This window comes from Macaca nemestrina, chromosome 10 (genome assembly GCF_043159975.1).
Source record: "Macaca nemestrina isolate mMacNem1 chromosome 10, mMacNem.hap1, whole genome shotgun sequence".
NCBI classification, from domain to species: domain Eukaryota; kingdom Metazoa; phylum Chordata; class Mammalia; order Primates; family Cercopithecidae; genus Macaca; species Macaca nemestrina.
This window is the reverse complement of record NC_092134.1, coordinates 43823397-43843433: the sequence shown is the minus strand read 5'-3', so window position 1 is coordinate 43843433 and position 20037 is coordinate 43823397. Positions and strand designations below refer to the sequence as shown.

General features: G+C 43.4%; 1 long non-coding RNA gene across 2 annotated transcripts in view; it reads left to right on the top strand.

The window, feature by feature from the left end:
- Positions 1 to 20037, top strand: part of LOC112427055 (uncharacterized) — a 50843-nt gene that overhangs the window by 14138 nt on the left and 16668 nt on the right. The window contains exon 2 of one of the 2 annotated variants that reach the window (XR_011608996.1): positions 9044 to 12355. This is a non-coding gene — a long non-coding RNA (uncharacterized lncRNA). Of the gene's footprint in view, positions 1 to 8032; positions 12356 to 20037 lie in introns of those variants that run through there. The other variant, XR_011608995.1, reaches the window with a different exon arrangement.

The window sequence follows — 20037 nt, the reverse complement described above, 5'->3', positions numbered from 1 at the left end:
TTGAGGTGACTTGAACTTCCATAGATAGATTTCTATAGACAGATGTTGAAGTACATTCAAGATTACTCAGTTTTTCATTTCACAGATGAGCAAGCTGAAGCCAGAGAAGTAACATATGTTGGAGATGCAAAGATGAGTATGACATGGTCCTTGCACTCAGGGAGCATGCATTCTAAGAGGGAATGAGAGACAAGAAATATTCAGCTGTACAACAACACAGAGTGATGAATGTAAAGGATAGTGTGAGAGCCAAAATTCAGTTAAGGAGAGGGAGTCACTCACTTTGAGCCCTAAATTTAAAGGAACGCCAAAAACTCAGTAATCAAAGAATATTATAAAGATAAAGACAGTATCATTAGCATTACTAATTTTTTCTTTTGGCTCAGGCTCCAGTATGGCTCAGTAAGACACTATTGCCAATCCTGTCATTAATATTTTAATAATTCATTCACATGAAGTTTTGTATTTAAAATATTGCAGGCTGGGCACAGTGGCTCATGCCTGTAATCCCAGAACTTTGGGAGGCTGAGGCGAGTGGATCATCAGGTCAGGAGTTCGAGACCAGCCTGGCCAACATGGTGAAACCCCGTCTTCACTAAAATACAAAAATTAGCTTGGTGTGGTGGCGCATGCCTGTAATCCCAGCTGCTCAGGAGGCTGAGGCAGGAGAATCACTTAAACCTGGGAGGCAGAGGTTGCAGTGAGCTGAGATCGTGCCACTGTACTCCAGCCTGGGCGACAGAGCAAGACTCCATCTTGAAAAAATGTAAATAAATAAATAAATAAATAAAATACTGCATTAAAATAGCCTTTATCTTAGCTACTGAGTTTTTTGGTGCCACCTCCCCCTGCCTGCCTCTAAAATTTTGTACCCTAGGCAAGGGCCTCACTCTCCTCTCTGGGAGAATCTACCAGAGGCCAGGGTGGGGCTGGGAGGAAAAGGACAGGCTTTTAAGTGTATTCCATAAGAAGTGCAAGGTTTTTAATTCCAATTTCAAAAGGCTTACAGAGCAGCTCTGCCTTGATCTGTTTTAACATTTTGTATGACAGTTTGCTGTATTCCTTGTTTGGAAGAAAGAGATTTTCAGGTTTAAAAAATGTTTGAAAAGTTCTAACAATAATGAGAAACAATTAGATTTCAATACATAAGGCCCATCACATACATGGAGGTGTGAGCAGGTGATTTGGGGGAGAGAGTAAACAGGCAGGGTAGAAGGGTCTGCAGAGGCATTGCAGATGCTGCCTGTCCCACCAGAGGTGCCATGGGTTTCTTTGTTTTTTTGAGACGGAGTCTCACTCTGTTGCCCAGGCTGGAGTGCAGTGGCGTGATCTCGGTTCACTGCAACCTCCACTTCCTGGGTTCACGCCATTCTCCTGCCTCAGCCTCCCGAGTAGCTAAGACCACAGGTGCCCGCCACCACGACCGGTAAATATTTTTCTTTTTTTTTGTATTTTTAGTAGAGACGGGGTTTCATCGCATTAGCCAGGATGGTCTCAATCTCCTGAACTCGTGACCCACCTGCCTCGGCCTCCCAAAGTGCTGGGACTACAGGCATGAGCCACCGCGCCTGGCCCAGAGGTGCCACGGGTTTCAAAGGTCAGCTGTTTGCTTTCCTTTCAAGCTTCCTCTGTAGAGTCCTGTCAGCAAACTCATTCGACGGCATGTTTGGTCATTTTCCTAGACCAAATGGCTTGCATCCCCACTTTGTCTGTGGGAGAGGGGGACTAAAAGGATAATTTTTACAAACTGACTATCACAATAGAGTCTTCTTTTCTTAGACAAATGCTTAATATATGGGGAGAGTAGGCCGGGCGCTATGGCTCATGCCTGTAATCCCAGCACTTTGGGAGGCCAAGGCGGGCAGATCATGAGGTCAGGAGTTCGAGACCAGCCTGACCAATATGACGAAATCCGGTCTGTACTAAAAATACAAAAATTAGCCGGGTGTGGTGGCGGGGCCTGTAGTCCCAGCTACTCAGGAGGCTGAGGCAGGAGAATCGCTTGAACGGGGGAGGCGGAGGTTGCAGTGAGCTGAGATCGTGCCACTGCACTCCCGCCTGGGTGACAGAGAAAGATTCCATCTCTCTCTCTCTCTATATATATATATACACATACACACACACACACACACACACACACAGAGAGAAAGAGAGAGAGAGAGAGAGAGAGAGAGAGAGAGAGAGAGAGAACAGAACCAGAAAAGAAAATATCCGAGAAATGATTCATAAAATTGAATTAATCCAGCCAGACATTTTTGGGGGTTGTCACGCTGCCCAGCTCCAGAGAGAGACTTCTCATTGTGGTCTGCGTGTAAATGGTGTTCCACCTGGAGTCATGCGGTGCACAACCAGCTGACTGTATGGGGCAGCAACAGTTCATAACAGTCCTCTAAATATCCACCAGGGAATGGCGGCTTGTGTTTACATTTGGCCAATTCACAAACTCTAATTCAAACAATTAAGATTGCTTGGTTTTAATGAGATGGCTTCTCAGATTCCAGAAATTTTCTCTAGCCAGATCATTCAATAATTTTCTGAAGAGGAGAGATTTTCATTCTCTTGAATCCCTGCAATTATTAAAGAAAAAGGAGATGTGTGTGTTTGTGTGTGTGCGTACTGACAAATGATCAAGATGACAGGGAAATTTGCGAAGATGCTGAAAATAAAGGCTACTAAGAAAGATTTCAAGATCAGGCTGGGCGTGGTGGCTCATGCCTGTAATCCCAGCAATTTGGGAAGCCAAGGCGGGCGGATCACCTGAGGTCAGGAGTTTGAGACCAATCTGGCCAACATGGTGAAACACTCTATCTACTAAAAATAAAAAAAAATTAGCCGGGCATGATGGTAGGTGCCTGTAATCCCAGCTACTCAGGAGGCTGAGGCAGGAGAATCGCATGAACCCAGCAAGTGGAGGTTGCCATAAGCCGAGATCGTGCCAGTGTACTCCAGCCTGGGTGACAGAGTAAGACTCCATCTCCAAAAAAAAAAGAAAAAAGAAAAAGAAACATTTCAAGATCAGATTCAAACTTTTCAAACTTAATATGCTTTGTTTGGATTATATACCAAAAAACAAAAAAACAAAAAACTGGTATGGCCATGTACTGGGGAGTCAAAATTTGACTCTTATACACTGCCAGCAAGAGGTAATATGGTATTTCTGAAAGGTTATTTAGGATGTGTGCATTTAAAGTCTAAACTGCATGTATATAAAAAAATTAAAAGTAGGCTGAATGACTATGTGTAAACTGACTCCAGGCCGGGTGTGGTGGCTCACGCCTGTGATTCCATCACTTGGGGAGGCCGAGGTAGGCGGTTCACTTGAGGTCAGCAGTTCGAGACCAGCCTGGCCAACATGGTGAAACCCCGTCTCTACTAAACATACAAAAATTAGCTGGGTGTGGTGGCAATGCCTGTGGTGTCAGCTACACAGCGGGCTGAGGTAGGAGGATCACCAGAGCCCTGAAGGCAGAGGTTGCAGTGAGCTGAGATTGTGCCACTGCACTCCAGCCTGGGCGACAGACACTGTCTCAAATAAAATAAAATAAAAAATAAAATAAAATAAAATGACTCCAACAAAAAATACATATTAATACAGGAAAAAGAAGGGAGAGAAGGAGGTCAGGGCTGTAGAGTTGCATTATGGAGTTTGTTAACATATCTATGGTATTAAAACCAAGAGACTGGAGGAGATAACTGAAAGACTGAGTGTAAACAGTGAAGTGTTCAAACCTGGCCGCCTGGAGCACTCTAGAGTTAAGACCATGCAGATGAGGAGGAGCCAGCAAGTGATGCTGAGAAAGAAAGTGAAGGAAAAGGACAATCCCCAGCTTGTAGTGTTCTGCAGCTCGGTGAAACAAATCTTCCAAGGAAGAGGGTTGATGATCTGTGTCACCTGCTGTTGATTGGTTATGTAAGACAAGATTGAAAGTTGTCCATTAGCTACAGCAGTGGGGAGAACATTGGTGACCTTGACAAAAAAGGTTCTGGTGGAGTGTGCAGGTGAAAGTCTGATTGGAAGTAGGCCGGGCACGGTGGCCCACGCCTGTAATCCCAGCACTTTGGGAGGCTGAGGCAGGCGGATCATATGGTCAGGAGATCGAGACCATCCTGGCTAACCCGGTGAAACCCTGTCTCTACTAAAAATACAAAAAATTAGCGAGGCGTGGTGGCGGGCACCTGTAATCCCAGCTACTCAGGAGGCTGAGGCAGGAGAATTCAGTGAACCCAGGAGGCGGCTTGCAGTGAGCCGAGATTGTGCCATTGCACTCCAGCCCGGGCGAGAGTGCCAGACTCCATCTCAGAAAAAAAAGAAAAGAAAAAAGAAAAGAAAAGAAAATCTGATTGGAGTGAGTTTAATAAAGAATGTGTGGAACTGGAAGCAATGAATGAAAACAGCACTTTCTAGGGGTTTTTCTGCAAAGAAAAGTGAATCTGTAGTTGAAAATGGAAATGGGGCCTAGAGAAGGGTTTTGTCTGTTCGGGTTTTGTTTTGGTGTCTTGCTGAGTTGCCCAGGCTAGTCTCAAATCCCTGTAGTCATATGATCTTTCTGCCTCAGCCTCCCAAGCAGCTGGGACTATAGGTGACAGCCATTAAGCCAAGCTTGTCTATTTGTAGATGGGAAAAATGAAAGCTGTATGCTGATGACAATGAATCGCAGAAGAAAAAGAAGAAAAAAAATTGATGGTGCAAGAAAGAGAAATTTGCCAAAATAAAATAAAATTAAAAAGAGACTTGCTGGAGCTACACCCTTAGGTAGGCAAAGGGGGCTGGGATCCAGTGCTCAAAGTGAAGCCAGTTCTTCCATGTCAAGAGAAGGGGAGGCAAGGCTTAGGGCCACAGATACTGGAAGGTGGGTAGAAAGATGGGTGGGGATTTCGGAAACTTCCAGTGGCATCTATTTTCTCACCAAAATAGGAAGCAATGCCATCAGCAGAGAGTGGCAGTCTGAAAGTGTAAAAGAATGAGCCCACTAGGGAAATGGTATATGATTATTAGGACATATGAAATAGATGAACAGGTATAATTTTTTTTTTTTTTTGAGATGGAATCTGGCTCTGTTGCCCAGGCTGGAGTGCCCAGCAGCGTGATCTCAGCTCACTGCAACCTCCGCCTCCTGGGTTCAAGCAATTCTTCTGCCTCAGCCTCCTGAGTAGCCAGGATTACAGGTGCACACCACCACACTTGGCTAATTTTTGTATTTTTAGTAAAGGCAGAGTTTTGCCACGTGGGCCAGGCTGGTCTCAAACTCCTGACCTCAAGTGATCAGCCTACTCAGCTTCCCAAAGTGAGCCACCACGCCTGGCCAGAACAGGTATAATTTAAGGGCAAGGAAATTAGGAAAGAAAGAAAACTTAAATATGCATAAACTTTCACTTGGCAACACCACTTCTGGGAATTTTTCTTAAGGAAATGATTAAGGAACTGCACCTGAATGTTCACTGGCTGGACCATGTGTAAGAGCAGGCAGTTAGAAACAAATCTAAGGCCGGGCGCGGTGGCTCAAGCCTGTAATCCCAGCACTTTGGGAGGCCGAGACGGGCGGATCACGAGGTCGGGAGATCGAGACCATCCTGGCTAACATGGTGAAACCCCGTCTCTACTAAAAAATACAAAAAACTAGCCGGGCGAGGTGGCGGGCGCCTGTAGTCCCAGCTACTCGGGAGGCTGAGGCAGGAGAATGGCGTAAACCCGGGACGCGGAGCTTGCAGTGAGCTGAGATCCGGCCACTGCACTCCAGCCTGGGCGGCAGAGCGAGACTCCGTCTCAAAAAAAAAAAAAAAAAAAAAAAAAGAAAGAAATCTAAGAGACTCACAATAGCAGATTGGTTATACTTAACCAATTTCCTAATCGGTGCAGCCTTTCCAATGTATTTGGCATGTATGTTGATATTGGAAGCTATTAATCATACATTTAGAAGGAAAAAAAGTCCCCATGTTTTGTAAAAACTTTTACCTATATGTTTATCTCTATCGATTAATATGCATCTATGTGTTTAAAATTGGTAATCCTGGCTGGGCGCGGTGGCTCACGCCTATAATCCCAGCACTTTGGGAGACCGAGGCGGGCGGATCACGAGGTCAGGAGATGAAGACCACCCTGGCGAACATGGTGAAACCCCGTCTCTACTAAAAATTAAAAAAAAAAAAAAAAAAATTAGCCGGGCGTTGTGGCAGGTGCCTGTAGTCCCAGCTACTCGGGAGGCAGAGGCAGGAGAATGGCGTGAACTCGGGAGGCGGAGCTTGCTGTGAGCCGAGATGGCGCCACTGCACTCCAGCCTGGGCGACAGTGTGAGACTCTGTCTCAAAATAAATAAATAAATAAATAAATAAATAAATAAATAAATAAATAAATAAAATTGATAATCCTTGGGATAGATTATGGACTACCCATTCTTTTTGTTGACTGTATTTTATAATTTTTCTATAATAAGCAGAATGAGAAATTTGCAATGAAAAAACACCGCTAAAAACCTGTCCACAATTTTATGCTGTGTGTACTGCCTCAGCCTGTTCTGAGCTTCCTAAAAGCTAAAGCAAACCCTGGTAATGCCATGGGAAAGCTCCCATCACCATCAGCCCCACCATTACCACTAAAACCACTCCAACTAAAAATAATGTGATATTTGATATGGGTGATAATTTATTTTAAACTACTTTAATGTAAGTAGTTTGTGTGTGTAGGCATTAGCTCTAATCAACAACTCAAGGAATAATTAGCACATGAAGCAACCGAATTTAAATCAACTTTTTACAGTTGGTTACTTAGCATATGGAGTATGCACCACACTTACATAAAGCAACACTTGAGGGTAGTTGGTTAGCATAAAGAAATGTCAGAAATGGGACGGGCGCGGTGGTTCACGCCTGTAATCCCAGCATTTTGGGAGGCCGAGGCAGACGGATCACCTGCGATCAGGAGTTCGAGACCAGCCTGGCCAACATGGCAGAACCCCGTCTCTACTAAAAGTACAAAAATTAGCCGGGCATGCTGGCGGGCGCCTGTTGTCCCAGCTACTCAGGAGCCTGAGGCAGGAGAAATTTGAACCTGAGAGGCGGAGGTTGCAGTGAGCCGAGATCACACCATTGCATTCCATCCTGGATGACAAGAGTGAGACTCTGTCTCAAGAAAGAAAGAGAGAAAGAGAGAGAGAGAGAGAGAGACAGGGAGGAAGGGAGGAAGGGAGGAAGGAACGAAAGAAAGATGAGAAACAATTTTTTGATGGGTGAAGTTGTGGGCTAGCAGTGATGAGACAGAACCCACTGCGCTTGCATGGGAAGGTTATGAGTTGGGCGAGTCCAGCAACACACACCCATTCAGGTCTAGATTCTCTTAGCCCTGGGTCCCTCCACTCCAAAGAGGATCCTCTTGCTTGATCCAACTCCAGTGTCACCGACACAATCCCGCTGGATGTCCACAGGTCCGCTTGTGACTGTGCCTTTGCTGTAAGATACTGGTTGGCATACACAGCAGCACAGAGAGAGAGGTCCAGAGAAATAATGAGCGCTGGTACCTGCCTTCCCGCTGACATGTGTTCATAGGTTTGCCCTATTTGTGCTGAGACTTGCTTGGATTGTAACACACCAACTGGTTTGGATCAAATAACACCTACTGGCCTGATAGAGGAAACTACTGAAATTTACCAGAAAGAACCTTACAACTGTCTTTTGGCCAGATTGGTTTAGGCCATTTGCTATAAATAAACCCAATACTGGCCAGGCGCGGTGGCTCATGCCTGTAATCTCAGCACTTTGGGAGGCCGAGGTGGGCAGATCACTTGAGGTCAGGAGATCGAGACCAGCCCGGCCAACATGGTGAAACCCTGTCTCTACTGAAAATACAAAACAATTAGCTGGGTGTTGTGGCACGTGCCTGTAGTCCCTGCTACTTGGGAGGCTGAGGCAGGAGAATCTTGAACCTGGGAGGCAGAGGTTGCAGTAAGCCTAGATCGTACCACTGCATTCCAGCTTGGGCAACAGAGCGAGACTCTATCTCGAAAAAAAAAAAAAATATATATATATATATATATATATATATATAAAAAATAATAGTAATACTATTCTTCGATACATATGATGGACATTGTCTCAGTACTATATGAAGTGGTTGTGAAATCTTATTTTGAGAATGTTGCTACTTCGATCGCTTTGTTGTATATAACTGAAGTTTAAAAAGTGTCCTGCCTCTGACATAGCTTTAAGACCACCCTGAGCCATCCCTCTTTTAATCAGATCCCTGCCTGAGCAGCTGCTGCATAGAGATTCGGAATATTCTGGATAAGGCCATCTGCCTGGTTTCCACAATGTGCCACTTCCTTTGAAATGGCTTCTCCAGAATTTGAATTTCTAGCCCCGAGTTGGCATTTCTCTGATCCATTTGCAATTTATGTACTCTTAATGTTTGGATTACAGTGGATAACTTCGGAGGTTAAAAAAAATTCATGCAAATGGATACCTGAGTAAGCATTAGAAACATGACCTAGAGGCCAGGCGCGGTGGCTCACGCCTGTAATCCTAGCACTTTGGGAGGCCGAGGCGGGCAGATCACGAGGTCAAGAGATCGAGACCATCCTGGCCAACATGGTGAAACCCCATCTCTACTAAAAATACAAAAATTAGCTGGGCATGGTGGGGTGCATCTGTAGTCCCAGCTACTTGGGAGGCTGAGGCAGGAGAATCACTTGAACCCGGGAGGTGGAGGTTGCAGTGAGCTGAGATCATGCCACTACACGCCAGCCTGGCAACAGAGTGAGACTCTGTCTCAAAAAAAAAAAAAAGAAGAAAAAGAAAAAAGAAACATGACCTAGAGTAATCTTATGGTTTGATACTGCATAAACATGTTTCATAATCTGTTTAATAGCAAATTTGATACTTCCTGAATGTGTCTGTCATTAGCACACCCTTTTCTGTTAGAAGAGAGAAAAAACTTTTTTCTTCCCGTTCATAATTGAGGAAATTATTAAACTGAGAAAACTGTTGCCCTCAGTTATATACTGTTTTTCACTTTTCTTTTCACCTGTCTTCTTTTTTTCATCTTCTCATGCAGAGATGGAGCAAAGCAACCCTCATATTCCAAATGGTGGTGTTTAACCTCAAGTTTATTTTAAATATACCTGCCTGACTCTGACCAGAGATAAAAGTGAACATCACAAATAATGGGACAAATTGACATTATGTGTCTTCTGATATGATGCTGTGAGAGGAACACAGCACCATAAGGTGGTATCTGTGATATATCCCTGGCCAACCATAAGGAAACAATTACACAAACCCAAACTAAGAATCCTGCAAAATAACTGGCATAAAATCTTCAAAAATATTGAGATCATGAAAGATAAGGAAAGACAGAAGAATTCTTCTAGGTTGAAGAAGACTGAAGAAGCATCAAAAGTAAATGGATCGCATGATCATGGGTTGGATTCAAAAACAGGAGGAAAAAATTGTCCATACATGTTGGAACAATAGGTTAATTAGAATGGGATGAGTGGATGAGATGGTGTACTAGATGGTGATACTGTGGAAATGCCAACTTCCTGCTCTTGACAACTGTGGCTGTGTAAGAGAATGGCCTTGTCTTTTTTTTTTTTTTTTTTTTTTTGAGACAGAGTCTCACTCTGTTGCCCAGGCTGGAGTGCAGTGGCAAGGTCTCGGCTCACTGCAAGCTCCACCTCCTAGTTTCACGCCATTCTCCTGCCTCAGCCTCTCGAGTAGCTAGGACTACAGGCGCCCACCACCACGCCCAGCTAATTTATTTATTTATTTATTTATTTATTTGTATTTTTAGTAGAGACGGGGTTTCACCGTGTTTGCCAGGATGGTCTCAATCTCCTGACCTCGTGATCCGCCAGCCTCGGCCTCCCAAAGTGTTGGGATTACAGGTGTGAGCCACCGCGCCCGGCCTTTGACCTTGTCTTTTAGGAAATTCACACTGACATTCCTAGTGGGACTGGAGTATCATGTCTCTAACTTTCAGTTGTTTCAGAAAATAGATAAGATAGATAGCTAACAATAAAGCAGCAAAATGTTAACAACTGGGGAACCTGGGTAAAAGGTATATGGTAATTCCCTGTGTTATTATTTCATCTTTTCTGTAAATTTGAAATTTTTTTCAAAATAAAAAGCTAAAATAAGAACTATTGAAGTGCATCAGGAAGCAATTGTCATTAGGTTGTTTACCATTACCATTAAAATGAATATGCTATCTCCATAAAACAAATTGCAAAGACAGTATACCTATAGATAGGTATACACATACATATTATAAGATATAAACAAATATATATATATATATCGAGAGAGAGAGAGAGAGAGAGACAGACAGAATCTTGCTTTGTAACCCAGTCTAGAGTGCAGTGCTGCAATCATAGGTCACTGTAGCCTCGAACTCCTGGGCTCAAGCAATCCTCCTGCCTCAACCTCCCAAGTAGCTGGGACTACAGGTGCGTTCCCCCATGCCTGACTAATTAAAAACAAATTTTTTAAGAGAGAGGGTTTCACTATGCTGCCCAGGCTGGTCATGCTGGTCATAAACTCCTGGCCTCAAGTGATTCTCCTGCTTCAGCCTCCCAAAGCACTAGGATTATAAAAAGGACCCACTATGCCTGGCCTATTTATTTATATCTTATCTATGCATATGTATATAATTCATCTGGGATCCTACAGACTCGCTGAATTCGAACCTGGGTGAGCTCCCAGAAGCTCCAGAGATTATTGTGGTACATAGCCAGCATAGCAAACCAACCTTGAATCAAGTGCTCCCAGTTCCAGGAGCTCTGGGGTAGGCCTGGGAAGGAGGAAATTCTGCTTCCTGTCCTTGTTTTTCTCTCACATTTCGAGTCCTGCGCCCACTATCTTTTCTGTCTTGCTATTTCACACATGAAGGTGTAAATACCTGATAATAACTTAGTGTAGCTTCCCAAACTGTGCTCCTCAACAGTAATGTGTTCCCAGAAAACATATGAATACAGAAGCAGACAACCCATCTGGTTCTCGGGTTAAATACGTCTGCATAATTCTTCACTCTGTAGTTCCTTCCTGGAAATGTGTAATATGTATTAGGTTTTATAAATGGCTCTAAAGTAGCCTACTTCATCTTGTTTGATTCCATACTTTGCAAACACGTTTGGCGTGGGAACACTCACCCAGCCCACCTTAACACCTGTCACATAACACCCAGGGACACTTGTGTTCTCCAGGTTTACGTCCTCCAGGAAGCTGCATGAACCACTTAGGATGCCGAAGCGAAACACCTAAAGGTAAGCAGGCTCAGGCATGACTCAGTCACCTGGCTCAAGTCATCTGTTGTTCTCACAGCTCTGCCTTCTTGTGTGTGTGTCAGCTTTATCCTCAGAGTGATTTCCCTCGTGAAATTTCAAGATGCTGTGAGCAGCATGCAACTGGATCTAAGGCTTCTCCCTTCATAGCGAGGGAAAGAATGTATTTGTATTTTGTTCACTCTGATTGTACTACCCCTGATTCAATTACTGGATCAAGGAAAATAGGATTGTTATGTTGATTTGGACCCATCCGGGCTCATCCTGATGGCTTCCAGGGTCCCATTCACACATAGTGGCTACACAATGGATGTCGAGGAGGAAATCAGCACATCCTCCATCTGAACATCCTCTACAATGTGGAATGGAAGCCAGCAGGGCATTGCACCATTCTTTACCCTGGTTACCTGTCCTGGAGCAAGGAAGGGGCCCTCTAAGTATAGTCCTCTCCTGAGGTGGAATGGGGAGGGCAGGGCCGAAGGCACAGACAGGGCACTGAGGAAATGATAAGAATACCAGTGTATTGGCAGGGCAAGGTGGCTCACGCCCGTAATCCCAGCACTTTGAGAGGCCAAGGTGGGAGGATCACGAGGTCAGGAGATCGAGACCATCTGGCTAACATGGTGAAACCCCATCTGTACTAAAAACACAAAAAATTAGCCGGGCGTGGTGGCACGCACCTGTAGTCCCAGCTACTCGGGAGGCTGAGGCAGGACTATCACTTGAATCAGGGAGGCAGAGGTTGCAGTGAGCCGAGATGGCGCCACTGCACTCCAGCCTGGGCGACAAACCAAGACTCCAACTCAAAAAAAAAAAAAAAAAAAAAAAGAAAGAAAAAGAAAAAAGAAAAGAAAAGAAAAAAACCCAGTGTATTGACTTGCATTTTTCATTTTTTTTTTTTAATATTCCCATCCTTTCCCATGATTAGATTTTTCTTTTTCTTCTTCTTTAGACTCACCCAGACTTCCTGTGAGCCTGGCTCCGGAGCACACTGGTTACTGTTCACCTACATTCAGGACAGCTCTGAAAAAAATATTGAACAAAGATTGCTTGCCAGTTCCCTCACCGGAGGTTGAATTCCAAAGGTTATTTTCTTTAAGCCTTAATCTCAATCTTTTGAAGTCAAATCCTTCCCAAGATGGGTCCTCACAAAGTCCTAAGAACTGAACAATGTGTCATTATGACACTTGCAGTAATTTGCAAATAGCATTAGGGAATTCAAGTATTTGTAAGTCACTTCGCCTGGGTCAGCCATGCCGTAATCAAGAAAACTACAGTTCTAGGTTAAGGTTGGAGCATTAGGTTGACCTAATGCAAACAATGAACAATACGAGTAAAACTTTCTCTTTTTTCCTGAGAAATAGTTAATGTCACAAGTACAGTGCTTTCATGTGACTACCACTAGTGTGGAAAGTGGGCCATCATTCATTTATCACCCTAAGGAGATGAGAGATTCTAGTGCTCAGAGCTACTCACCTGGGGAAGCCTTGGAAGTGGCTGGTGCCTGTTCCACAGCAGGTGTCCAGTTAAGTGTTATCTCTCTTCTTCCTTCTCTTTTTTGTTTCTCCCTTCCCTCCCGTCCCCCAAAACACTGCCCCAGAGGAAAAGATCCCCAAGTTACTGAAACTAGTGTAATGAGTTATTCCCACAGCTATTCTCCTATTGTTCTTCTTGAAATCGTCAGCCCTGTGATTAGCTTACTGCCTAATTCGTTTAATTAATTACTATATGACAAGATGTGTTATCACAAATACACACACGCACACACACACATCTTTTAAAAATTTTTTTTTAGGTTCAGGGGGACATGTGAAGGTTTGTTACATAGGTAAACCCGTGTCACAGGGGTTTGTTGGACAGAGTTTTGTCACCCAGGTATTAAGCCCAGTACCCAATAGTTACCTTTTCTGCTCCTCTCCCTCCTCCCACCCTCCACCCTCAAGTAGACCCCAGTGTCTGTTGTTTCCTTCTTTGTGTTCATAAGTTCTTATCATTTAACTCCAACTTATAAGTCAGAACATGTGGCATTTGGTTTTCTGTTCCTGCATTAGTTTGCTGAGAATAATGGCCTCCAGTTTCATCCACGTTTCCGCAAAAGACATGATCTCATTCTTTTATATGGTTGCATAGTATTCCACGGACATACTTTTTTTTTTTTTTGAAACAGGTTCTCACTCTTTCACCCAGGCTGGAGTGCAGTGGCATGATCTTGGCTCACTGCAACCTTCGCCTCCCAGATTCAAGCAATTCTCATGCCTCAGCCTCCTCCCAGATACCTGGCTAATTTTCGTATTTTTAGTAGAGACAGGGTTTCACCATGTTGGCCAGGCTGGTCTGGAACTCCTGACCTCAAGTGAACCACCTGCCTCCGCTTCCCAGTGCTGGGGTTACAGGCGCGAGCCATCCTCACCTGGCCGACATACACGTTTTTTTTTTTTTTTTTTTTTTCTGAGATGAAGTCTTGCTCTGTCACCCAGGCTGGAATGCAGTGTGTCTATCTCGGCTCACTGCAACCTCCACCTCCCAGGTTCAAGCAATCCTCTTGCCTCAGCCTCCTGAGTAGCTGGGATTACAGATGCCCGCCACCACACCTGGCTAATTTTTGTATTTTTAGTAGAGATAGGGTTTCACCATGTTGGCCAGCCTGGGTTCTAACTCCTGACCTCAAGTGTCTGCTCGCCTCAGCCTCCCAAAGTGCTGAGATTATAGGTGTGGGCCACCATGCCCAGCCCTGACACGCGTACATTTTTAACTTGAGATTTTCAGTGCCTCAATTCGAAAAGTGATGAGAGCTGAGAATCTCGGTTCCTCTCTTCAGTGTCCAATGCTTGGTACTCTCTGAAATCAACCCTCAAAGTAAACTGAGTTTGAAATTTTTTATGGTCACTTTGGGGTATAAGTGACCCCTTAAAGCCTACCTCTAGCTAAATATCTGCCTCAGAGAAGAGTCAGAGCCTGATATTTCTGAGAGTTTTTTGAGGCTCAAAATTCCTCAAACCTTCTTAGACTTTTGAGACGCCTCTGATCCTAGAATTACTTCTGTATGTTCCATTTCGGCAGATGTAAATCATCAGCAGATGATCTAAATGTTCTAATTACCATTCTAAGCTACCAGTTCCCAGCCAAACAGCCATCTATCCTCTTTTAAAACATCTCCAGGAATGAGCTACACTCTGTCTCTAAAAGAGGCTCATTTTGCTTTCAGACAGTACTCATTGTTTGAAAGTCTTCATTGTGTCTGATTAAAATTGACTTTTTAGTTGTCTCTACCCCTCCTTTGCCTTTTGGAGTAAAATAAAAAATGTCGGCCGGGCGCGGTGGCTTACACTTGTAATCCCAGCACTTTGGGAGGCCGAGGTGGGCAGATCACCTGAGGTCCGGAGTTCGAGAACAGCCTGACCAAAATGGAGAAACCCCATCTCTACTAAAAACACAAAATTAGCTCTGCGTGGTGGCGCATGCCTACAATCCCAGCGGCTTGGGAGGCTGAGGTAGGAGAATCGCTTGAACCTGGGTGGTGGAAGTTGTGGTGAGCCAAGATCGCGCCATTGCACACCAGCCTGGACAACAAGAGTGAAACTCCATCTTTAAAAAAAAAAAAAAAAGTCCAGAGTTTCAACATGGCAGCCTTTCAAATACCTAGGTCAGCAGCTGTTTCCTACAGAGCCTTCTGATAGCTGAGCAGGTGGGTCTGCTGTGTCCACCATTCCAAGCTGAGGGATGCAACTTACTTCCTTATGCCTAAGTAGCCATGTTCTGTGTGCTTCCACCCTCCTGGTCCATTTATGGGCTCATGTGTAACCTATGAGGAAGCCCAGCACAAGTGTTTGTCTTACTAAGGACAGTTCATCAATGAGATTCTTTCTCTTAGCCCTTTTGTCTGGAAACATGGGAAAAGGTCAACTAGATAGTAACATGAACAAAGCAGAGACACAAAACGAAAAATAGCCAAGTCACATTAATGTTAATGATGGAGCACTACAATAGGAGTCCTGTAGCTGGAGGTACAGTATAGTAACAAGCTTACCTATAATTTCAATAGGCTCTATCAATAATTTTGAATGATTTCCTACTACAGCTCTAGGCTCAATTAGACCCAGCTGCAACATGACTCATCTTCCTTCTAACTAACTTGACTGTGAGCTCTTCCTGGGTTGCCACAATCGATGTCTTGCCTTTATTTTCACGTATATCCTTCTAAAAATTCCTGCATTACCTAAAATAAACCAAGTGAGTCCCTAATCCAGGAACCCACAAGAAACTTACTAATAGTTCTTACATTCTCTACATGTTCTCTTCTCCAGGTAAAGATCTCCAAACTTTCAAACCACTTCTTCACCTTGTCTACCTCCTACTCTCTCCCACCGCCCCTCTCTAAGTTTCCTACATCCTCTCCCTTGGTAATCGGCATCACCAGTGAAGTAGATCAGTGGCAACCCACGGTGAGCACTGTGCTCTGCCTCCTCCAGCATAGGTAGAACGCCTTTATGATAGCAAACATAGAATGTTTACCATCAAATGGATACATTTCCACATGTTTTGAATGATCAAACATTTCTCTACCTGATCAACCCCATGGAACCCAAGGATTGTCAGAACCAAACTTGCAAAGAATAAACTAACATAGTTAAAAAAAAAAATGAACTAACATGGTTAACAAAAATGAACTAACATGGTTAAAAAAAAAAACTAACATGGTTAAAAAAATGAACTAACATGGTTAAAAAAATGAACCAACATGGTTAAAAAAATGAACCAACATGGTTGATGGAAGGAAATGCTCTTGGAGGAAATATGAAAATATGATATAGTCCTCTATTGATCTCCTGACTAGCCTTCTTCATGGAATGAGATAATAACAAATACGGGCTCTCATTTCAAGTTACTCAGGTAGTGGTGGGAAAGGAAGTAAAAGAAAATCCTGGCCGGGCGCAGTGGCTCATGCCTGTAATCCCACCACTTTGGGAGGCAGAGGCAGGTGGGTCTCCTGAGGTCAAGAGTTTAAGACCAGCCTGGCCAACATGGTGAAAACCTGTCTCTACTAAAAATACAAAAATTAGCTGGGCATGGTGGCGTACACCTGTAATCCTAAACTCCAGATAGTATGTTTAAATTTAATATCCGAAAAAAAGTAAATGTTCTTTTGGGTAGTTTTTGGCTGCAAGTAATAAAAAAAAATAGTTGCTTAAGCCATAAGGATATTACTTAATGAGGTATCTAAACATGAGTGCAGGGCCAGGGGCAGTGGCTCACACCTGTAATCCCACACTTTGGGAGACTGAGGTGGGAGGATGACTTGAGTCCAGGAGTTTGAGACCAGCATGGGTAACATGGTGAGACCCTGTCTCTACAAAAAATTTAAAAAATTAGCCAGGCATGGTGTCATGCATCAGTAGTCCCAGATAATTGGGAGGCTGAGATGAGAGGATTCCTTGATTGAGCCCAATAATTGAGGGTGTAGTGAGATATGATTGTGCACTGCACTCCAGCCTAGGTGACAGAGTGAGATCCTATCCCTTAAAAAAAAAAAAAAAAAGAAAAAAAAAGGTCAAGTTTTGAGTGGGTTTTTGTTGTTGTTGTTGTTATTGTTGTTGTTGTTTTCTTCACTGGAGGTTAGAATTCTGCTTGGCATTTTCACATAACTATGTTCAAGACTGAAAGTCCTGGAAATCCTGAGGCACCAGCAGACTTCCCCCCACATCTCATTAGAGAAGGCAGAGGCACATGGCCAAGCTGAGTTGCAAGGAAGGCAGGGAAGTGAGTGTCTGGCAAAGGGAAGTAGGATTGTCATGACTAGGCAAAGTGTCTGTTTCAATGTGTTTAGAATCTTTAAAAATAGAGTTTCATTTTATTACAAAAGTTAGTACATACTTTTTGGAGAAAGTTTGGAAAATAGAAGCAAAAGATTCCCTCATGCTGCTATTCAAAGACTTCTCGATACACATTTTGAACACTGTTCTAATCATATTGCACAAAGAGCGTGATCGTTTCTTCTTTTCCACTTGATAGATGATTAACTTAAGGCTCTATGGTTTTGGAAATATGTTTATCATTTTGAAATAAAACGTAAACTAAAGGAGGCAGCATAGAGCAGTGGTAAGAGGACTGCCTTGAGAATAAAGAGATAGTGCTTGTAATCTGTGTTCTAGCACCAATCCATCACTGTATTTCCACTTCCTCAAAATAAATATGTTTTCTTAGGCCTCCCATTCCCAGGTCTGCAAGAGCATGAGAGCTGTGGCTTTGAGACACACAAGTTACTCTGTTCAGATAGTGGTTCAACAAAGCAGGTCAGGGCCATGTAGATGAGCAGAACAGGTAAACTGGAAGTTATCGCCATGGGAAACTATATGCCCAATATGTAGTAATATAATATATAACACGTGATATATAAGATAATACCAGGTCTTCCAATTTTTCAACAGAAACCAGAAATCTAGGCCGGGCATGGTGGCCCTCACCTGTAATCCCAGCACTTTGGGAAGTGGACATGGTTGGATCACCTGAGGTCAGGAGTTCAAGACCAGCCTAGCCAACATGCCAAAACCTCTTCTCTACTAAAGAATACAAAAATTAGCAGGGCATGGTGGTGGGCACCTGTGGTCCCAGCTACTGGAGAGGTTGAGGCAGGAAGAATTGCTTGAACCCGGGAGGCAGAGGTTGCAGTGAGCAGAGATCATGCCACTGCACTCCATCCTGGGTGACAGAGAGAGACTCCGTCTCAATTAAAAAAAAAAAAAAAGGAACCAGAAATCTAGATTTTTCACTTGATATTGATTTTTCTTTTTTGGGGGTGTGTGTGGGGGGGGGTGGGTGGATGGAGTCTCATTCTATTGCCCAGGCTGGAGTACAGTGGCACGATCTTGGCTCGCTGCAGCCTCCGCCTCCGGGGTTCAAGTGATTCTTCTGCCTCAGCCTCCCGAGTAGCTGGGATTACAGGCGCCTGACACCATGTCCAGCTAATTTTTTTTTTTTTTTTTTGTAGAGATGGGGTTTCACCATGTTGGCCAGGCTGGTCTCGAACTCTTGACCTCAAGTGATCCAGGGCCTCAGCCTCCCAAAGTGCTGAGATTACAGGTGTCAGCCACCATGCCCAGCCATTCACTTGATGTTGATATTTAAATATTGGCACCTAATTTGAAAACCAAAACAAATCACTGTAGAGGCCAAACAAAACATGTCTATTGTTATGTCAGTTTGTAACTTCAACTAACCCAACAGCCAACTTGATCAACACTGGACAAAGGATGCACAGAAAGGGGTTAAGAAGAACTGCATATAAGACATTTTGACTATGCAGCAGCTGAATTACTACAATGAGCCTAAAACACCAAATGATTGCACTAATGGTGAATAAACATAGCCTAGAATTTATTATTATTATTATTATTATACTTTAAGTTCTGGGATACATGTGCAGAACGTGCAGGTTTGTTACATAGGTATACATGTGACATGGTGGTTTGCTGCACCCATCACCCCATCACCTACATTAGGTATTTCTCCTAATGTTATCCCTCCCCTAGCCCCCCACCCCCCGACAGGCCCTGGTGTATGATGTTCACGTCCCTGTGCCCATATATTCTCATTATGCAACTCCCACTTATGAGTGAGAACATGTGGTGTTTGGTTTTTCTGTTCCTGTATTCGTTTGCTGAGAATTATGGTTTCCAGCTTCATCCATGTCCCTGCAAAGGACATGAACTCATCCTTTTTTATGGCTGCATAGTATTCCATGGTGTATATGTGCCACATTTTCTTTATCCAGTCTAACGTTGATGGACATTTGGGTTGGTTCCAAGTCTTTGCTATTGTGAATAGTGCTTCAATAAACATATGTGTATATGTGTCTTTATAGTAGAATGATTTATAATTCTTTGGGTATATACCCAGTAATGGAATTGCTGGGTCCAATGGTATTTCTAGTTCTAGATCCTTGAGGAATTGCCACAGTGTCTTCCACAATGGCTGAACTGGTTTACGCTCCAACCAACAGTGTAAAAGTGTTCCTATTTCTCCACATCCTCTCCAGCATCTGTTGTTTCCTGACTTTTTAATGATCGCTATTATAACTGGTGTGATGGTATATCATTATGGTTTTGATTTGCATTTCTCTAATGACCAGTGACGGTGAGTTTTTTTTTCATATGCTTGTTGGCTGCATAAATGTCTTCTTTTGAGAAGTATCTGTTCATATCCTTTGCCCACTTTTTGAAGAGTTTGTTTGTTTTTTTTCTTGAAAATTTGTTTAAGTTCCTTATAGATTCTGGATATTAGCCCTTTGTCAGATGGATAGATTGCAAAAACTTTCTCCCATTCTGTTGGTTGCCTGTTCACTCTGATGATAGTTTCTTTTGCTGTGTAGAAGCTCTTTAGTTTAATCAGATCCCATTTGTCAATTTTGGCTTTTGTTGCAATTGCTTTTGGTGTTTTAGTCACGAAGTCTTTGGCCATGTCTATGTCCCGAATGGTATTGCCTAGGTTTTATTCTAGGGTTTTTATGGTTTTAGTTCTTACATTTAAATCTTTAATCCATCTTGAGTTAATGTTTGTATAAGGTGTAAGAAAGGGATCCAGTTTCAGTTTTCTGCATATGGCTAGCCAGTTTTCCCAACGCCATTTATTAAATAGGGAATCCTTTCCCCATTACTTGTTTTTGTCAGGTTTTTCAAAGATCAGATGGTTGTAGATGTGTGGTGTTATTTCTGAGGCCTCTGTTCTGTTCCATTGGTCTATATATCTGTTTTGGTACCAGTACCATGCTGTT